We start from the raw sequence: 5,933 nt of genomic DNA, 5'->3' as shown, positions 1-5,933 counted from the left end.
AGTTGCAGGAGGCCACTCGGCGGCGTGAGTTGGAGATTGAATTGCAGTTGCGAGAGCAGAGGCAGGCCCCGGTGCAGTCGCAGCCGGCGCCGAAACGGTCCAAGACCGTTGATTCTAGGTTGGGAGATCAGAGCAGCCGCACTTGTGGGAAGTGTGGGAAGGGTCACACCGGAGTTTGTAGGTCCGGTGGTGCGTGCCGCAAGTGCGGGAGAGAAGGGCACTATGCGAGGGATTGCCATCGGTCAGCCCTAGTTCAGGATATGAGGATTTGTTATTAGTGCCATCAGGTTGGTCACATGAGGGCCAACTGCCCACAACTTGCTACAGGCCTAGTGCAGGCTCCAGCACCGGCCACTTTGATGATTATGGGTGGAGGTCAGGATGGAGCAGAGCCCCCGAGGGCTTAGGGGCATGCTTTTCAGCTTATAGCAGAGGAGGTCAGGGCAGAGCCAGATGCAGCTGTGGGTATGTTTTTCATTTTGTTATCTCATTATCTGGTGGTTATTGTGGAGTATTGCATATGCTAGTCTTGTTTGCACGATTTATAATGTTGTATTGTTCGCCTTTTCGTCTGGGTTATCTTTTGGTAGAAGGTTTTATAGCTAGGAGTTGTAGATGGTTAGTATCCAAGGGATGGATGGTCAGGATTGGTTGTGTGGTCTTGTTGTTGAGTATAGCACTCGCGATGTGAGAAGTGTTCAGCTGGGAGTCGGACCCCCTTGGGCTTTGAGATGTACAATGTCGGGAGAGAAGTTTTGTGAAGGTTACTCGTTCAGAGGAAAGCAGTTTATGGATAAGGAAGGTATGGGATAGAGATGATTGTTCTCGGCCGGATGAGTCACCGGTATTTGGAGGTCAGTGTTCTAAGTGGGGGAGAGTTGGAAGATTCTCTAAAGGATCGACAAGCGTTTGAGAGTGATTAGCTGTGTGGGATTCAGCAGTATTCAGTCAGCCAAGAGTGTGGACTGGTATGAGTAAGGGGCAGACAGATGGGACGGGGTACAGATCGGGGTTACTGGAAAGGTGATTGGTTAATGAGAGGCCTAGTATTAGGCCGGGATCAGAGTATAGGAATGGAGTTAGAGTTCGGAACCCCTGGAGGGCTAGAATAGTACGTTCGGTAGAGATTCCCGGGAAAGAGAGTTCGAGTTGATGTATGATAGTTAAGCAGACCGGGAAGACTGAAGGCCGGAAGGCGTACCAGTTAGGTCGAAGGCTCGGGAGAACGGTCCAGACAGGCTGAATGTAACGCCCGTAGATCCAGGCTAGTCAATTTAGAGGCAATAGGGGTCGAAAGCAACTTTTTGACAAAATATTATTAAGAATAAATAATCTCAACCAAGTTTTAGTATATGTTACAAGGTTTCCGTACATATAAAGAGCGTCGAAATCCGAGTTATAACGAAGAAGTTATGGTCCGTCGAAGTTTTACGGCAAAACCGGCACGGCACCGGGAGACGTAAATAGTGAATTTATGATAGAGCTTCTTTTAGCCTTAGTAATCTAAATGAAAGTCGTAGAATATTTTAACCTGAGAGCATCCATAAAAAGAACGCCCAAATCTGACTTCTTATGAGGAAGTTATGATTTTTCGAAGTTTCGGCTTAGCGGTGTACAGCCCGAAGTTCGAGTATTAGATCGAGCGGTTTTTAGCCGACACAACCTAAACGAGAATCGAAGATCTCGTTATTAGTAGCGTAAATAAAAAGACAGACGAAAATGGACATCGGATAAAGAAGTTATAAGATTTTAACTGACCAATCATGTCCCGGCCTGTTAAAAATATAACTTTAAAAATAAAGTCAAAATTAGCCGACGGAGTCTAAACGAAAGTTGTAGAGTACGTCTCCACCTACGCGTGGATATAAATAACGTCAAAAGCAGAGTTCATATGAACGAGTTACAAATTATAATAGCATATTTACGTATTAAAATAAAGTATAAATCATATATATGTACACATATATATACATATGTATATATCATTAGAAAGGTATCGACGATGCGGTCATTATAAGACTAATGTTGAGTTCTTTCGACATTAGTTTAGTGCAAATATCGTTAAATCTATTTAAAATAGTATTATAAAGGGGTGTTTAGTTGTTTATATAACTATAAGGTCATTAAGTAATTATGGAGGGTAGTTTTGTAAATTCAATTACTATAAATAAGAGGCTTGGGCTCTCATATTTCTTGCACCATTCTCTTGATTCAAGAGTCTTTCTCTCCTTATCCCCCGAGCATTTCGGTCCCTCGTGATTCGACTTCTCTTTCTGTAGTTTTAGTATAGTGAGGCGAGCGTTGAAGCGCTGCACGAATCTTTCTTAGAAAGATTCAGCGACGAAGTTCTGCCCCTGCAGAGCCTGACTCCTAGCTAAAATCCCCTTGTAAGTAAGTTATGCTTACCCTATTTTAAATATAGTTTATATTTAAAATTAGTATTGTTATTATAAATTTATAATCAATATTTGAGCTATTATTATGACTTATATAAGTGTCGTTATAATATCTTTTTAACTACTCGCGGTACGGGGAATCTGGTTTAAAGGGCCGCATAGGGTTGTTGGATTTCAGAAGTGCTATACGCCAAAATGGTCCTGCCCTCCGGTGTTTTATGTCTGGCCCCTGTCTGTACATAGTGGTTGGAAAGTATTGTTTAAACACTTATATAATAATAATAATAATAATAATAATAATAATAATAATAATAATAATAATAATAATAATAATAATAATAATAATAAGACTAATAATTAGTCACGGTAATATTAGACTAAAATCTAGTGGTGATAATACTAGGTTTCGTCAAAGGAAATTATTTTAAAGTAAACGAAACGCTGTTCGAGTACCGAGTCACCACCTTCTCAAGTGAGTGCATAGTTACTTTCAGCTTACACATAGATATGAAATATTTTATATAGATTACGTGCTGTGTGTGCATATTACCTGAATACTTGCTATCTATGCTGGATGAACATTTTTATACATGTTTTCAATGATTTAAACTGTATATTTATTTTATATCTACGAAAATGTTGGGGTAAAACATGGGTAGATGTATTAGTTGTTGTGTGATAAAATGAAATAATAAGAGGCCTCGTTATAGATGTTAATGATGATCCAGTCATCTAGCGGGGTATAGATGACGACCACAGACTATTCTAGACAGTCCAGTGGAACACTAGCAAGCTCGCAACCTGTAGGTGTTTCTTCAAATTGTGTGTTTATTTGAACTGTGTGCTCACCAGATGTACTCCATCCCCCACATGGTTGCCTTAAGAACATTTACGGTTGAGGAATCCCCTTAGCAGTAGTGTCCATCCTGATGATAGTCCTTTGACTAAGTCCCTTGTGTTAGATGTTTTAGGGACGTAATGTGAGGATAACGGGAATGGGTAATTGGGTTGATTGCTTGATGTTTAAAAATAGTAACTATATTATTGTGGGTTGAAAACCCTATGTGCTCACCAGGTTTCCCAACCTGACCCACTCAGTTTATTTATATCACAGGTGTTGATATGAAGTGACATTACACTGAGAGATTTAAAGAGATGTAGATCACTAGTGTAAATAATTGTAAGTTCTGTTTATGCTTATGTTTCTGTATTAACGATGACATCCCAAACGTTTTAAAATGAAATAAATACGTTTCTTCGAAAATGTTTTAATAACATATTTACCATGTTTTTCTGGGAACAAATTCTGCAACATTTTTATAAAATGAAGTACTCTGATTTTTATAAAGCATAAACAAAATCGGTCTTTTCTGGCCGTGAAAATGGGGATGTCACACTGAAGGCCCAGAGAGGCGGTCCATACATGTTGAAGGTTCTGAGAACGGTCCAGACAGGCTGAAGGCCCAGGAGGGCGGTCCAAACATGTTGAAGGTTCTGAGAGTGGTCCAGATGGGCTGAAGGCCTGGAGGGGCGGTCCAGCCATGTTGAAGACTCTATACGTGTTAGTGGAAGGCAGTGCATGGGCCCGAGAGTCCTTGCGAGCAGAATCAGAATAGGCGAAGTTCGAGAATAGCAGTTGCTCTACATGAATAGTGTAGAGTGGAGTTTAGCTCAGTGGCACGCGCATGCGCGTAAGAGTTGTTGAGTGGATTTCCTGGAAAGGAAAAGGTATGTAGCTCCAGAAGGAGCGTGGGTCCTCCATTGGGGGAGGAAGTGGAGTAAATGGATGACCGTCGTGCCTCAGTCATATTTTCAGTCTCCTTGGAAAAGGAGGAGGTTAGTGGCTCCAGATTGGAGATTTGGAACAGAGGAAGGTGAGATAGAAGGTTAACAAACTTGGGAGTAGTTTGGACCGGTGCTGGGGACGGTATAAAAGATTTCGGTCGGAGGCCAAGGACCTGGGGACCATGATAGAGAAGATGCAGTGGTAAGGTTACAAGAACCTGAGTTGATTGAGTAATCGGAGTCTGCAGTGCAGGGGATGTTCAGAAGTGTATGTTGCAGTAGGCTTCGAGGACGAAGCCTAATTTAAGTGGGGGAGAATTGTAATGCCCCGTCCTTGAAATATCTTTTATGGGTATTGGATTTTATTCGAAAAGGGTTTTCAGGTTGGGGTGTGTCGCTAGAAGCGTAGGTCTTTTCGCCACCTTAATGTGGATATAGAGTTTGACGGAAATGGACTTATGATGGAGGAGATGTTGTAAATTAAAGATATTAGCAATAATGGTCCCTAAGGGGGAAGTTTAGCAAAGGGGTCCCATGCATGCCAAGCATGCATTCACGTGTTTGGCTGGGTACGCCCAGCGTAAGTTGGATGTACGCCCAGCGTAATGGAGGAAAGGAACGCGGAGGTCTCTCGATGTATGCCCAGCGTACGTCTATCATCCAGAAACCCTAAATTTAGGGCCAGCCACTATATAAGGAACATAATGGAATTTTATGGATGTTACACTGTGTCTAATCCATGCTCCCAGATCAATGACATATACTAAAGTTCTATTCTCTGAGTATAACTCACTTGTACTCATAATAAAATACTACCCAATATTCCTCATAATTAATCTAGGTTTACTCTTTATCTTAAATCATCATATAAAATCAGGTATGTTCTTTAACACGTATTCAGGCAACATCAATTAACTTGCACATAAACATATAATTAATACATCAATAAATACTTGTATTAAAATTATGTTCATGAAAGGGACTATGCACTCACATGAGAAGGTGGTGACTCGACACCCAAACATCACTTCGTTACTCTCAACACAGTTTTCCTCGGACAAAACTAGTATCATTACCACTAGAGTTTAGTCTAATATTTACTGAGTCTAATTAATAGTCTAGCTATTGTTACTATTATATAAGCGTTAAACAATACTTATATAACCCATAATAATATCCCAAGTACTTATTATAAGTTCCTAACAACGTCACTATGATTAAATAAAAGTTATATTAAAAATAGCGCAGGCGTAGCTCACTTACAACGAGTTTTCTCGAAAATCGGGCTTCGCTGGAGCAGCGTTCCCGAGCCGAAAGTCTCTTTTCTTGGGGCTTCGGGAGCCTCGGGGATTCCTTCAGGTGCTAGGGGGTTTACCTAGACTTTAGGGTGGGGGGGGGGGGGTTAGGGAGGTTAGAGAGAGAAAGTAAAGAGAGAAAGTGGAAAAGGAAAGGTGGAAGAATGAATGAAACCCGACACCTCTATTAATAGGCTGAATTCCTGATGGACTCGCCGAGTCGGTTCACTGACTCGCCGATTCGGTGCCACGTGTCATCACCTGATGGCTTTTCTTGGGGAGAAAGCCTTGGCCAATATTCAACCACATCAACTATTTTGCAGCAGCACCCTGCCGACTTCTAAACCCCGTAACTTTCGCATACGAGCACCGTTTTCGATGTACTTTTCTTTCCACGCGTAGGTAAAAACAAGATCTACAACTTTCATTTAGACTCCATTGGCTAATTCTTGGCCGA

The sequence above is a fragment of the Lactuca sativa genome, chromosome 9, assembly GCF_002870075.4.
Source record: "Lactuca sativa cultivar Salinas chromosome 9, Lsat_Salinas_v11, whole genome shotgun sequence".
In the NCBI taxonomy this organism is placed as follows: Eukaryota; Viridiplantae; Streptophyta; class Magnoliopsida; order Asterales; family Asteraceae; genus Lactuca; species Lactuca sativa.
This window is presented reverse-complemented; position numbering follows the sequence as displayed.